At 50.8% G+C, this 16,151-nt stretch overlaps 1 protein-coding gene across 2 annotated transcripts in view; it reads left to right on the top strand.

Moving 5' to 3' along the window:
- MYBPC2 (myosin binding protein C2) overlaps positions 1 to 16,151 on the top strand; it is a 252,762-nt gene that overhangs the window by 207,522 nt on the left and 29,089 nt on the right. The window lies entirely within an intron of this gene.

The raw sequence follows: 16,151 nt of genomic DNA, 5'->3' as shown, positions 1-16,151 counted from the left end.
CCACAGGGGCTCCTGTGGATAGGAACGTGGCCCAACGCCATCACACGGCTCCGGGTGACCCCATTTTCCTCTCCCAACACCCCACCCCAAGAGCTTGGTTGTCTAAGCCACTGCTTCCCCGACCGCTTCCATTCCGCACCACCGGATAGGGAATCCAAGAAACTGGATCAGTTCGGAAAGAAGATTTTCTCTTCCGCCAGTTCTGCGCTGCAGTCCGTGAACACCGCATGCCTCTTGGGCCGTTATTCCCACTCTCTGAGGGATACTGTGGCGCAAGTGCTACCTCAGCATCCGGAGGAGGCCCAGGCCAGCTCTCTCCCAGGCAGTTGCAGAGGGGAGAGAGGCAGCTAAGTTCATGAATTGTTTTGGGCTAGATACCGTCGACTCACTGGGCAGATCGATTGCAACGACGGTGGCGGTTCGACGCCACACCTGGTTGAGGACAACTGGATTTTCGGGGGATTTCCAAAACACACTTATGGACATGCCCTTTGATGGCCGTTGCCTCTTCCATGACAAAACAGACAGCTTGTTGGAGCGGTTTAAGGACTCACGGGCTACGGCCAAGTCCTTGGGGCTGTCTGCAGTCCGCCTTGCTCCGTCTTCTGCTTTTCGTATCGTGGCTCCGGAAGGGGCGCCCCACAGCTTTTGCAACAGAGCCACATGCCTGCACAGCAGCAATCTCAGCGCGGACGCGGGGTCTGCTTTAACGGACCAAGGGGCCAGCGGGTGGGTCAGTCCACCTCCACCCCGGCCACTTCTTCCTCCAAACCTTCCTAGTCCGAACTTTCAGGCCCTTCAAATGCTAGTGGGCGGCATGCTTTGCCATCACCTCCCCCACTGGCGCACCATCACATTGGACAGGTGGGTTTTAGAGATAATCAGAAGGGGCTACTCCCTCCCCTTCGAGATTACCCCTCTAGCCACCTTGGTACCACCACATGTCGGGGGATCACTTGGTGCTTCTTCAGCAGGAAGTTGCCAAGGGGGCCATCAAGCGCATTCCGACACCAGAAGTAGGTCGTGGCTGCTTTTCCCACTACTTTCTGGTGCCCAGGAAGGACAAGGGCCTGCGTCCTGTCTTAGACCTCCGGAACGTCAATCACTTCCTCCGCAAAGAAAAGTTCAAGATGCTCACTCTAGCTCAGGTCTTGTCTGCTCTCCATCCACAAGACTGGATGGTAGCGCTGGACTTGCAGGATGCTTATTTCCACATCCCAGTCCTGCGGACCCAACGGCGTTACCTGTGGTTCACAGTAGGCCACAAGCATTTTCAGTTCACTGTGCTCCCTTTTGGCCTTACCAGCGCCCCTCGGGTGTGCACAAAAGTGATGGCGGTGGTCGCAGCTCATCTGCGCAGATCAGGGGTTTCAGTCTTCCCCTATCTTGACGACAGGTTGTTGAAGGTGGGCTCGCCCCAGACAGTTGTCTCCCACATCCAGACTACGGCCGACCTCCTGCATTTGCTGGGGTTTTCCATCTACGTGCCGAAGTCACACCTGGTTCCGTCTCAGAAGCTCCTTTTTATCGGAGCGGTTCTGGACATAGCGCAGTTTCGGGTTTATTGTCCCGAACAGTGAGTCCGAGATATTCGGGCTCTGATTCCGATCTTTTAGCCCTTGTCCCGGGTTTTGGTTAGAGTGACTCTGAGGCTGCTGGGCCTCATGGCCCGTGTATCCTGCTGATCGATTATGCCAGATGGCATATGCGAGCTCTGCAGTGGGACCAGTGGGCGCAGCATCAAGGGAACCTGTCCGATCATGTCCAGATCCTGGAGAGCACTGCATGACAGTTGCAGTGGTGGCTCACGAACCGGCATTGAGTCAACAGCAGTTTCCTCTCCCTTCCCTAACCGGAGCTTACAGTGGTGATGGATGCATCCCTCCTGGGATGGGGCGGCCACATGGGAGAGGCGAAGATCGGAGGCCTCTTGTCTCCGGCGGAGTCCAAGCTCCATATTAACTTTCTGGAGCTTCGGGCGATCCGGCTTGCACTGAAAGCATTCCTTCCCTCTGTCAAGGGGAGAGTAGTGCAGGTGTTCACAGACAACACCACCGCCATGTGGTACTGCAACAAACAGGGCGGGGCGGGGTCGTGAATCCTATGTCAGGAGGCTCTGCGTCTCTGGACATGGCTGGAACATCAGGGCGTTTTCCTGGTGGTTCAACACCTGGCAGGTTCTCTGAACACCAGGGCGGACGAACTCAGCTGCAGGTGCATGATGGATCACGAATAGCGTCTTCACTCGGAGGTGGTGCATGGTCTCTTTCAGCAGTGGGGAGAGCCGTGGTTAGGTCTATTAGTCACCTAAGAGAACGTGCAATGCCATCAGTTCTGTGCTTTGGAATTTCCAAAGCGGCACTCGCTCTGCGACGCTTTTCGTCGCAAGTGGAGTTGAGGTCTGTTGTAAACCTTTCCGCCTATACCACTTCTGCCCAGAGTGCTGAAGAAGATCAGGCGCAACCGGGCACAAGTCATCCTTGTGGCTCCGGACGGGGCTCCAAACATATGGTATCCCGAGCTACTCAGTTTGAGCATCGATCCTCCGATCAGACTGCCTCTTTGGGAGGATCCAGTGTCGCAGCAGCAGGGGACGGTCCTCCACCCAAACCTGTCCAGCCTCCACCTATTTGCCTGGAGATTGAACGGCGGCAGTTGATTCCTTTTGACTTGCCTCCTGAAGTTTGTTATGTCATTCTGGCAGCCTGGCGTTCCTCCACTAACGTGGTATACGCTTGTAGGTTGAACAATTTGTGGCATGGTGCACAGCAAAGGCTGTGGATCCCCTTTCTGCCCCTCTTTCTGAAGTACTACTGTTTCTTCTTTCTTTGGCCCAGTCTGGGCACTATCAAGGGCTATGCTTCTGCTATTTCGGCCTTTCTCAGGCTCCCTGATCAGCTCTCTCTTTTCAAGTCCCCTGTTGTAAACAGATTTCTCAAAGGCATTACACACCTTTTTCCACCTATTCCTTTTGTGATGCCTCAGTGGGACTTGAACCGGGTTCTAACATACTTAATGTGCGCTCCCTTTGAGCCCCTTCACAACTGTCCTCTTTGTCTCTTGACCTTGACGACTGCCTTCCTGGTGGCCATCACCTCCGCTAGGCAAGTGAGTGAGCTCCAGGCTCTTTCTTGTAAGCCTCCTTGTAAGCCTCCTTGTAAGCCTCCTTTCCTTTTAGTCCAGCCGGACAAGGTTGTGCGCTTCCTTTTTGCCAAAAGTTGTTACAGCCTTTCATATTGGACAGACTATTACCTTGCCCATCTTCTTTCCATCTCCGCATCCTTCCAGGGAGGAAGAGAGGCTCCATGGTCTGGACCAAAAATGCGCGCCCTCATTTTATCTCAACAGCACAAAACAGATCCGGGTGGATGACCAACTCTTTGTTGGCTACGTTGGCACCAAGAGAGGTCGGGCAGTACACAAGAGGACTATCTCCCGCTGGGTTGTCTTTGGTATCAAATCCTGTTACTCCTTGGCTAAAAAGGAACCTCCGGTGGGGCTGCTTGCTCATTCCACCAGAGCTACTGCAGCCACTACTGCATTGGGATGTGGTGTTCCCCTGCAAGACATCTGTCAGGCAGCTAAGTGGGCCTTGTTGCACACTTTTACTAAGCACTACTGCCTGGACAGCCAAGTCCAGACAGATTACTTCTTTGGCCGTTCTGTTCTCCATGACTTTCTGGTGTGATCTTGGTCCGCAGACCCACCACCGGGGTTGATACTGCTGGGGTATCTATTCTAAGTTAAGGAATCTATCACTCAGGGGCTTTACATGGCCCCCCGCATCCCTCGCAGTGCGGGGGGGCCCCCAAGCTGCAGGTGGCCCCCTCATCACTGTACTCACGCTGGAAGGCTCCAGATTGAATCCGTAGCGGGGGCCCCTCTGTGTACCTTGCAGGGGGGCCCCTTCAACTTTCGTTACGCCACTGCTATCACTATGTGTTTCTTTCAGATGAACAAGTTACGCACCTTCGGTAACAATTCTTTTTTTTTTTAAACAGATTTCATTCATTTTTCTCATTTCATAAAGTATATCATTGTCAAGTGCCTGTAGGGCAATATATATAATCGCACAATCATGCAGCCCCGTGGCTCTTCAACAAATCCTAGTCCCGCATCCTACTAGATCTTCCATGTCTTCGTCCCCTTCTACACTAGGAGAATTGTTCATCAGGTGCAGGAGTCACATGCCATCCGACTTGTCTCGTAGTCCAGAGGGGCCGATTCATTCTGTCCCAGGATTATGTGTTTACTGTCTGCACCAATCCGCCTTACCAAACAACTAAGAACACAACCCCCCTCCATCCCACTCCCTCCCTCCTGTGGACTCCTCCCATTAACCCCATCTCCCCCCTCTCCTCAGACATGTCACTCTCCCTAACAGCGCACTTGTTGCACAAAATGTATTCCTATCACTTTCGTTGGATTCCCTAAGGCAGTAATCAATGTCCCATCTAGGAGGATGCACCCACTGTAGTCGTCCCCCCATCTACTCTCCCACCCTTTCGCCTGTGGTTGTGTTCCCATGCAGTGAAGGGAGTCCCCCACACCTGGGGAGATCAGTCATCATCATCAGTCGGGTTTTTAAGTAGATCCACTATCGCCACCCAGGCTCTTGCCGTGTCCAATAATCTATCATTGTCAGTTCTCCGAGCCATCTGAAGCCGGAGAGTCCCTTCACAGTCTGCCCACTTCATAAGTTCTCGCAGCCAACGCGCAGTGTTGGGGGCTGTGACCGCCTTACAATGGCTAGTGATTTCCCTTTTAGCCAGGACTAACCCCAAATCCAGGAATTTGCTGGTGGTCTTGTTGCGGGTAGTGTGGGGGAACCAGTGTAGCAGACAAACACCTGGAGTAAGCTGCAGCTCCCTTTCTGTCACCTCCTTCAGTTTGGTCAGGACCACCCCCTAGAACCCGCGGAGGAGTGGGCAATCCCAGAACATGTGCATAAACGCTGCATTTTCCAGTCTGCAGTGTGGGAGCCAAATAATTAATTGATTTTGTGAAGAGTGAGGTTCGCCCGATGAAACACATAGAATTGTATTAGCTGGAATCTTGCATTCCGGGAGCATTTCCATGCTCGCTTCAGCAGCATCTCCCATGGCTTTGCCTCTATAGGCATCCCCAGGTCCGCCTCCCATTTGACGCGCAGCCCTTCTAAGGGAGTCCCTGAACCCTGCGTCAGTCTCCTATAGTATAGAGGCACGTGACCGCCTTGATCCTACCCGCGGAGGTGACCACGTATTGAGTAGGGAGGAAGATTTGTGGTTCCTCGATTCCTTTTTTCCAATGTTGACGCACAGCAGCCGTCAATGCCGCATGCAAAAGAAAATCCTGAGCAGGCAGTTCATGTCTTTCCATGAGGTCTTGAAATAGTAAGAGGGTACCATCCTCATATAGATCCCCAATGGAGGAGATCCCAGTTCCTCCCATTTCTGCAGTCTCTGCCAATCCCCCCATGGGGCAACTTCTCACAGAGCCACACTGGAATCTCAGGCGCATATGCGGGCAGGGCCCGTTTTAGTTCGTCGTAGGGCTCTATTCCAGCATTGCCGCAGGACCCATAGATCTCTGGGCACCTCTCTTTCACGCACCAGAAGCTGGAGCAGAATCCTAGTCAGGTGGCGAAGCCCCAAGTCCCTACCTCTCTGGTCCACCTCTTCTCCCAGTTTCCCAGCCATCCGCTGTGCGAACCTTTGGAACTGAGCGGCATGATAATAAGCCTCAAAATCAGGTACTGCAAAGCCCCCCTCCTGTCTAGGGCGCATCAAAGTATTCAGAGCCACTCTACACCTTCCTGAGCCCCACACAAAGCTCGTAACCATTGAGTTTAGTTGAGCAAAATATTTCCCAGGCACCCAAAGTGGTAGTGTACCAAAGTAGTAAAGCAGGCGAGGCAGGGTTATAATTTTTAGCAATGCCACTCGTCCTGCAACCGATAAAGGTAGAGACCCCCAGAAATCAAGATTACTCTTGGTAGTCCGCAGAGCCCGCCCTACGTTTCCCTCAAATAAATCAGCAGCCTCATGATAAATTCGGACCCCTAAATAAGGCAAGCATCTGCCTTCCCAGCGCACATCGAGTCCCTCAGGAGGATCTCCCCTTCCCCCTCGCACCAGAAATAGACAGGTCTTAGCTCAATTGACTTTGAGCCCTGCCACTCGCCCAAGCCTCTCCAGCAATTCCCGAGCACCTCGCAACTCGTCCGCTGCATTGGCCAGGAACATTAATAAATCATCAGCATATAGAGCAATGTAGTGCATCTGACCCATCCCCTCCAAGCCCCTGTAGTGCCTCCCCGTCCATGCACGAGCTACCAGAGGCTCCATTGCCTGGGCAAACAGGAGAGGAGACAGCGGGCAGCCCTGTCTCGCCCCCTGCCTACATCGCAAGCCGCTGAAATAACCCCCCCCCCGTTCGAACCCTGGCCGTCGAGCGATTATACAGAATCTTCATCCAGGTCACAAATCCTTCACCTAGGCCAAAGGCCCTCAGAACCCTAAACAGATATGGCCACTCTAAGCTATCAAAAGCTTTTTAAATGTCTATCGATAGGACACACGCCTCATCCCCCTCTGCCGCCGTCTCATGCAGCGATTGACACAGTCTCCGGCTGTTCATGGCCGTGTTCCGGGTAGGGATAAACCCAGCCTGGTCCCCATGCACCAGAGTTGTCATATGTGCCATCAGGTGACCGGCCAAGATACTGCTCAAGATCTTATAGTCAATGTTTAACATCGCCAGGGGACGATACGCTGTGCGGTCCCACTCTGGCCTACCCGGTTTAAGGAGAGGTACGATCACTGCCTCCCTTGTCGAGCTAGGTAGATATCCATTCTGTTTCAACTGATTATAAAGGGTCACCAGGTGTGGGGCCAGTATATTTACATAGAACTCGGATGGAAACCAATCAGTACCTGGCGTTTTGTTCTTGGCCATACGCTTTATAGCTCTCCGGACCTCGCCCAATTCCACTGGTCGGCCCAGGCTCTCCGCACCCTCCGCCTCAATCTGAGGCAGATCTATATCTAGGAAATACCCTTGCTCCAGCTCTCTGTGGTCCAACCTGCTGCAATATAAGGTAGTATAGTATTCCAGGAACTGCGTGTTAATGGCCTGCTGTCCATAGTGTGTTGTCCCCCCTTCTTCCCATAGTTCACGATTCGGTGTGCCTCTGCGCGCCGGATTTGCCAACCAAGCTAGTAGCGCCCCAGCATTATCTCTTTCAGCATGCGCTTGTATCGTGTAGGCCCTGTAATCAAAACATCTTAGCCTCTCTACCTGTGTTGCCAATTCTTCCTTCACCCTCAACAGTTCTTCTTGTGTATCCTCCCGCCCAGGTCTCTCCCTTTCTTTCTCCCTGAGCCGCCGCCCTGCCGGTTGTACCTCATTCAATAGCGTTCTATGAACTCCCACAGCTTCCCCAATGCACCGCCCGCGTATTACCACCTTGAATGCATCCCACTCATTATGCAGACTAGAGGATGTGTTGGTGTTTTGCTGAAAATAATCTCCTATGGCAGTGCCTATGGTGGTGCGGAAGACCTGGTCTTCCAGTACCTCCGTTCGGAGATGCCAGTTAGGGATCGCCGTTCTGAGTCGTACCCAGTTCAGGGACACCAAGAGAGGGTTATGCTCAGAGGTTGTCCTAGCCAGGTACTCACTCATCGTGATCATCATGTGAACATCAGAGGAACACAATACAGCGTCTAGCCGGACATGCAACTCATGTACAACTGAAAAATAAGAGTAGTCTCGGTCCCCAGGGTGGTGAGCCCTCCAGGTGTCTGTCAGTCCCCCGTGCTGTTGCCAGTCCCGTCTAGCCTCCACAACCCTGTGAGTAGGGGCGTCAGGGAGCAGAGGATGGGAGCGGTCCAGAGCTATGTCGGTCACACAATTAAAGTCAGCCCCCAGAAGAACAGGACCCGTTAACTCTCCCCCCAATTTCTGTGATAGCTGTGCAAGAAAGGTAGATTGCTCAACATTGGGGGCATATATGCTTCCTAGTGTGATGTCCCGCCCTTCAAGCCACCCCGTTACCACCGTAAATCTGCCATCCGTATCAATCACCTGCCTAACACATTGGAATGGAACCCCTGCCCGCACCCATATTAAGGTCCCCCTGGCGTAGGCCGAGTAGGTAGTGTGGAACACCTGTTCCCTCCAATGACGCTGTAGTGCCATCCCCTCCGCCTTCGTCAACTGAGGTTCTTGTAGTAGTGCAATTTGCACTCCTCTCCGTACTAGGTAGGCATGTATTTTGTGTCGTCGACACATAGTGTGCATCCCCCTTACATTCCAAGACATAACTTTAAGACCTATGAATGAATGAATGAATGAAACGGTTCTTATCTAGCGCAAACTTAGCCCAATGGGCGTCAAGGCGCCTAAATAAAATATAGAGGCCAGAACCTCCTCTCTGCAGCATTCTCTCATTGGTAGGCACTCCTAAAAAAATAAGTTTTAAGAGCCTTTTTGAATAGCTCTAATGACGGGAGAGTTTTTATATCGATAGGAATAGAATTCCAAAGCTGAGGGGTGGCCACGGAAAAAGCCTTGGCTCCCCATCTAGCAAGCTTGATACGGGGCACAACAAGTTGACAAAGTCCCGCGGAGCGAAGACCTCTTGAGGGAACATACCGCGCAATCAGAGAGCCAATAGCACTCGAGGAGCCTTCTGACAACGCTCTGTAGACTAAACACAGAATTTTAAAAGAAATTCTGTGTTGTACAGGAAGCCAGTGGAGTTCTTTCCTAGCTGCGGTGGCAGACGAGGTTTTCGGAAGAGCCAGAACAAAACGCGCTGCAGCATTCTGAACAATCTGCAGGCGATGTAAAAGACTCTTATTGACTTCCATATAGAGAGAGTTGCAATAGTCTAGCCTCGAGCCCACCAGAGCGACTGCAACCTGTTTGCGCGCCTGGGGGGAAAGATACTCGCGGATTCTATTCAGTATCCTAATCACACCCCAGCAAGTGGCCACTGTCCTGTTGACTTGAGAGGATAGAGAGAGCGAGGTGTCAAATATAACACCCAGATTTCTGGCAGATTGGGAAGGAATGGGACAGGCGCCGAGAGAAGATGGCCACCACTCACTCGACCAAACATCTCGGTCCTTCCCAAAAATCAACACCTCCGTCTTTTCGCCGTTCAGTTTAAGGGAATTTATAGTCATCCAGTCTGCCACATACTGCATGCATACCCTAAAACTGGCGGCAGATGACCTGACAGAGGAGTGGGCCAGTGATACCATAATCTGGGTGTCATCTGCGTAGGACACCACCTCCATCCCCTGAGATCTAACTAGTCTTGCCAGGGGAGCCACATAGATGTTGAACAGGGTCGGACTTAAAGCCGACCCTTGAGGCACCCCACACTGCAGTGACTTAGCAGGGGAGAGGTAGTTCCCAAGCATCACTCTCTGCTCCCTTTCCAACAGAAAGGAGTTGAGGAGGCTCAGGGCCGTACCCATGACACCAGCTTCCCTAAGCCGAGATGTAAGGATGGCGGGGGACAGAGTGTCAAATGCGGCCGTGAGGTCAAGCAAAACCAAAACCGTGGTTTGGCCAGAGTCCACTTTGCGTCGTATGTTATCGACCACACATGTGAGGGCGGACTCGGTGCTATGGTGTTTTCTGAAACCATGTTGTGTATTATCAAGGTATTCAGAAGAGTCAAGAAAGGAGGACAGATGAAGATTCAGATGCGCCTCAAGCATCTTAGCAGGAGCAGGGAGAAGGGAGATCGGCCTAAAATTTTTCAAAAGGGCCGGATCGAGGGAAGATTTCTTAAGAAGAGGTTTCACAATCGCCTTCTTCCATACAGGTGGAAAGGAGCCCTGGGAAATAGCCTTATTCATGATCTCAAGCATAGAAGGAAGAAGGCTATTTCTACACTCTTTCAGTTTTTTCAGAGGCAAAGGGTCCAGAGGGGAAGCAGATTTAATCCTGTCAAGTAATAAATTCAGTCCTTCGAGAGATAGAGAAGGAAATTCCATAAATAGGTGGGAAGGGTCTCTACCTAACGCATCAAGACTGAAAATGACAGGCGGGATACTTAGATCCAGAGCATGGCAATGAGCTTCCAAAGAGACATGAATGTCAAGAATTTTATTATGAAAGAAGTCAGCAATACTATTGCAGAGTTCTTGTGAGCTGACTACGGGGTCCGGAAGTTGCAGGGAGCATAAGGTGTCGGCGATTTTAAAGAGCTCCCTGGAAGAGGAAAGAGAGCTGGTGAGATTGGAGAAATACTCCTGCTTCTCTATTACCACTCTTCGTTTATATTCCCGTAGGGCAGACTTGTGAGCCTCTCGATCATTAAGATCCCAGGATTTCCTCCATGGTGCCCATGGATCCAACTCGTGCACGCTCTCTTCTAAAATCCCCCTAGCGACATGTTTGACCCTCCCCCATCCCTCTCAACCTGCAAACTTTACCCAACTCCCAGGACAGGCACATAAGAACAGGTCCCCATCCAACCAAGTTATTCGCACAAAGAACCGTAACTAGGAGGTAACGTGTAACTCGCGCGCAATGCCCCCAGAACCTGATGGCCGCCACCGCCTGAACGTCACTGTCTCGCTCCTGGCGCTGATCCACTGGAGAGGTAGGCCTCTGCTTTGGCGGTGTGCCCGCCAGTCGTTCATGCGGCGAGGCCGCCCGAGGGGTGCGCACAGCCGCACCACACTACGGCCCTCAAGCCAGTCCCGCACAGCCTGTGGCGTAAGAAAGAAGTGTGTTTTCTCATCTGCAGTCACCCGCAGGCGAGCCGGAAATAGCATGGTGTAGGGGAGATGGAGCTGACACAACTTTCGTTTAACAGCCAGGAAGGATGACCTTTGACGCTGGACCTCCCTGGTGTAATCCGGGAATATCGACACCTTGCAGTTCCCTATCTGCAAATTATGTTGCTCACGATCCCTCTGTAGCAGAAAGTCCCGGTCGTGATAATGTAACAGTCTCATCACCATTGGCCGAGGTGGAGCTCCAGGTTTAGGTGGGCGAGCCAGGACCCTGTGCGCTCGCTCCAGTGCAAAAAATTGCGATAGACCCTCCGGTGCTACCTCTGTTTTCAGCCATGCTTCCAAGTACTGGACCGCATCTGCCCCCTCCTCACGCTCCGGGACTCCCACTATGCGGAGATTATTGCGTCAGGAGCGTCCTTCACTGTCCTCTGCTCTTACTTCCAGCACTTTGACTCTATGCGTTACCTCATTCAAAGATTGTCGCAAGGCAGCCACGGTATCCGGGATGTTTTTCATGTTGGTTTCGTGGGTCGCCACTCTCTCCTTGAGCTTCCAGGGATCGTCCTTTAGTAGGGTGAGATCCGAGCCAATGGCGTCCATCCTCTTCTCTAGTGCCTCCCGCGAGGCCACGATGGCCTGCATAATTTCTCCCAGTGTAGGGTCCCCAGATCGTTCCGGTCTCCGTCTCCCAACGTCACCATCCTCGTCTTCTGTGTGCTGCTCCGAGTCGTCCAAGCGTAGCACCTCAAACCCCTTTTTCTTTGACACCTTGCCCATCACTGGTCTAGCAGCCTCTCCCAGTTGGTGCTGTTCGCTCCACTCAAGTCCCCTGGTCAAGCGACCCTATATACAAACTTAGTCAGAGGGGATTGTGCCCCATGTACCTCTCTGCAAGTAAGCTCAAGGCTCAGTGATCCAGAGTGTGCGCCAGTCTTGTAGTCAGCCGCACCGCACTCCCAGGTAGTCTACTGCGTCAGTACTCACTCTACTCCTTTCGTGTAGCCCTGAAGCAAGGTTCTGGTCCGGAATGGCTGCACCTTGTCCACCAATGCCCCCCTGACGCCCTGTCACTCCTGTAGTCCTCCCAGTGCCGGGAAGTCAAGCACCCCCGGGCGACCCGGCTACCCGCCGCCCCCGCCTCTATGCAATTGCACCTCCTCTATGTGCCTGCAGTTATACCTTCTCCTCAGGAAGCCTCTCTAGTCTTGCTGCACTCCTAATCTGCAGCGCTCACTTCACTCCATTTGCGCCACTGCTCCCCTGCTCAGCCAGTCCCTCGTAACTCCAGGTGCCAGGACCATCCACCTCACCTCAGTTTACTGTCCTCGGGTGCCCGCAACCGACCCAGGCACTCCGGCAGAGCTCCGTTGCTCCGATGGTGCACGGTCCATGCGGAAGGCATAGCCCAGAGCTACACGGCCTCACCACAACGTGGGCGAGTGTTCCCAGTCCGCCATCTTGGGGTAAGGCAGCAGCACACATGAGGCTCGGGGAGTCCCAAACGCCCGCACCACTTCTTATCGTCTTGCACAGCGAGGCCACCTGCACGTCTCAGCCGCCGCCCTATCAGTTACTGCCCCTCCAGCAAGCTCACCAATAGTCTCACCATCCGCCTCAGCCGGTTCTCTCGCCGCCGGTCAGGGCTGCCATTTTGAGGTCGCCTCCAGTGCAAATCTGTTTGTGCAGATCTAAGTTCCCAGTAGCAGCCAGTCTCACCGCCTCAGGTGCCTTCTCTGCGCTTCCGTCTGCTGCTCCACAACAGTCTCAGGCAGCACCATGGGCACGATATGTCACCCGCTCAGCTGCAGCCAGCCCCAGTTCAGCGCCGCAGTCTCTGGCCGTTTGCGCGCTCACCAGGTCTCTCTACTCGTCCGCATATCCGCCATCTTGGGGTCAACTCCCAGCGCCGAGTCCCGACACACAGTCCCCGCAGTGTGTCCTACCATCCCCTGTATTGTCCCCAATCTGCGCACTCTCCAGCTCGTGAGCAGGTCCGAAGCTCGTCACCACTGCCCAGTAGCAGTCTGCCGCATCCACAGTGCCACAGTCCGCAGAGGTCGCTTCAGCAACTCGCAGCCACCATCCTGGGTCGCCGCCGTCGGAACACCAGCCAAGCGGGAATTTACAAATTACTCTGCTCCGCTGCCGTTGCGCTCGCCAGCAGTCTCCCCACAGCAGCACCAGGTATTCCGCCACCGATTAAGCCGTAGGGGGCCCCCACAGCTGGCCAGGATCAATTGCACAGGAGGGAGGCCACGGAGGAGCTCCGAGGTCTGTGTCCTTCTACATCGGTGTCAAGCCACGCCCCCCTTACCTTCGGTAACGATATATCTGTAGGAAACATTAGTAGTGATAGATTCCTTACTGCCCCACCCATCCTCCCCGTTCTGCGAACTGATTTCTAGGGTTAAGGTAATTCCTTTCCGGGCCCTAGTTTCAATGCAACAGTGGTCAGTTTCTTCCATGGCTCTGCGTTACTGGTGCGGAAAGTCGTGTACAGAACTGACGTCAGTGCACGCGGGCGGCGTCTAAGTAGTGCCCACAATGTCATCTCGGCGACCACAACGCCACCTACTGACGCACAGGGGTACTGCTGACGAAAACTTTCCGGATCCAGGTTGACGCCTGGGGGTAATTCTAAGGTAAGGAATCTATCACTACTAATGTTTCTTACAGATATATTGTTACCAAAGGTAAGTAACTTGTTCATTTAGGATGAGGGAGTACTCCATGATCACACCATGCATTCACCACACATATGTAAGTAATACTTCATAGGGTCGTTGTCATATCACATGAATAATAATATTGTACATGTAAATTGCACACGCTATGTACATAATTATATTTTGTCACTTTAATAATAAGTATACTACCCAACCCAATGCTATTCATTTTAACTCCTTCAGAAAGTGGACACACATATAAACCTGCAGCAGGTACTCAACCCACTCAGGTTATATTACTAACTGAAGAGACAAAAAGTTGTCACCTTTGCTGCCTTCTTTTTCCTGTGGCATTGAATGTACACATGTTCAGGGATTTTCTTAACGGTATCTTATTGACTCAAACGTACATCTAAGGACTTTTTATCAAAAATGTAAGTTGTTTAACCTGTAAACAAATCCTTTTGGAAATTGTTATTTACAGGTCTCGCCCAAAAGACAGCTTTTAGCTGTCTGTAGGAAAACTCCTATTGCGGGCCATACCAACAACCTACAGTGGGCTTTGAGCCCGCTCATTGTTTAACATTGATTAGCTTTATTGTCATTCTCATTTGCTTGCTTCCTACTGGATGGCTTGCTTCCTCTTCTTGTGTTTGTCCCTACCTTGGTACATCGCCTCTTTAACACCCTTTTGATTGGATGACTTGCATTCTTCCAGTGCTCATATTCAGGGAACTATTTTATTTTTTCGTTCTGCACTCCTGTGCTGCTTGCCCTTCAAATGCCCCTTTCCCTGTGCACTCCATGTTGCTTCGTATTCCCCCTCCCAAACTCTCCTTTGCTTTTCCAGCCTGCCTTGTTTTACTTTTTGGCCTCCAGAGGGGCCGTCGTAAGCTCCTCCAATGGTCCCTCTCCCTCACCCGATTCCCTTTTCTGCGCCCCCAGTTCTCCGTTGGTCACTGAACCCCTTGCAGTCTGCAACATTTTTTTAAATGTATTTTGTTTGGAGGGCTAGGCAGCTGCCATTTGTAGCCAGACCATCCACAGTGTAAAAAGCGCTGTGGTACAATCAGAATTAGTTATTTTTTGTTTATTGATCCAAATGACATCCTCCATTTTGTATCAGTAAGAAAAAAAAATGACATCCGTGTCATTGATGAGGCATGCCAATATGTCATCTTACATGTGCACATCTTTGAAATGACACGCCCACAAGAAGCAACTGCGTCCTTGCACCTATTTATTTTTTCCTCAATTTTTGTTTTTCTGCTGATGCTGTACGCCATTGGCAAAATGCATTTTGCTATTTGCCAATGTTGCAGACCATCACTAAAAAACATTGGCAAAGTCAATAGTTCAAAAGGCCAATGCGTGTTTGACATTGAACACAATGTGATAATGCTTGGCTTGTGATGCATGCCTCACCTAGCCCACCTGTGAATCAAGCATTGGTTTGCAGTAATCTCTCCAAGGGCCAGGTAGTAGTACTCCATGAATTTAAAATAGTAACCCATTCTGCCATAGAACATTTAATTATTAAAATATACATAGTGTATCGGTTTGATATTACCTGAAATATGTAAACATTTGATATTCCCAAATCTGCATATCAAGCCTGACACAGACTATTTAAAGAAATAATTTAACACTGTGCATCTTTGCTTATTCCTGCTGTCGGGAACAGGAGATATCTGCTGAAGTGAGGATGAGGTCTTCTTTGCACTAAATGATAACTGTGAGAGTAGCTAGCATCTTCATATAAGACACACAATATGATGGGAACATTTTCTAATGTAAGCTATATAAGCAATATTTTATTTTTATATTTTCACAGCTGTGAAAAAGTACTATCCCAACAATGCAAAACACTCACTGACTGATTCTGTATACACCTATGTTTGGGAATCTAACTTATGTGGAAGTTGTATATTCTTTGAAAGTAGTTTTTATGGCTTGTATTTTAAACAGGTGGACATGGAATAGGTTGTCTGGTAATCGTGTTAATAGAACCATAACAAATGAAAAACAATTTTTAAATTACAATGTTGTGTGTCATCCTCTCACTAAAATTGGATCTTGGACTATAATGGGTGGAGATATAATTGCAGACTAGTAGTAACACCATCCTCTGCTTATCTTGAACAAAATAGTAGGCCAACATAAGCCGAGCCTTGGCTCCTTTAGCTACAATTGCTAACTAATCAAAACTATTTTACAGCATAATCAAATTGGCAATCCCGCACTTCAAAACAGATCCATAGGCCATCTCTGCCCATGTACGAAACACCCATGCTCACAGTTCACCTCTTCATGCAGTTGTCTGACATTAAACATTCATGTTCAGTCGGGATATCAAAAAATGAAATGGAAGAAAAACAACTTTGAGACCTATCTGGTCCGTTTCACCACCCTTCTGTAAGGGTTCAGATCTCACATGGTATTACATTTTCTCTGGAAAGAATTGAAACATCATCAATCATTCAGTCTACTCATTCGAAAAGCAGCCCATCAATAGCAGTTTCATCCCATATTCAAGTCACAAATTGCGGTGGGTATAGATTCAAATGTTCTGTGGGATACATACATTGACACATAGTAATTGATGGCGAACAGATCACCTAGCCTGCCCTCTTTCAAGTAATTCCACTAGTGAAGACTAGTCTTACAATTCCAGCACTTCAGGCACAAAGCTCCCAAAAATAGACTTTTTCAGATGAGTGAGGGTTACTGTATGATA

This window comes from Lissotriton helveticus, chromosome 7, assembly GCF_964261635.1.
Source record: "Lissotriton helveticus chromosome 7, aLisHel1.1, whole genome shotgun sequence".
Lineage (NCBI taxonomy): Eukaryota > Metazoa > Chordata > Amphibia > Caudata > Salamandridae > Lissotriton > Lissotriton helveticus.
The sequence above is the reverse complement of the archived record's forward strand: the minus strand, read 5'-3'. Positions and strand labels throughout refer to the sequence as shown.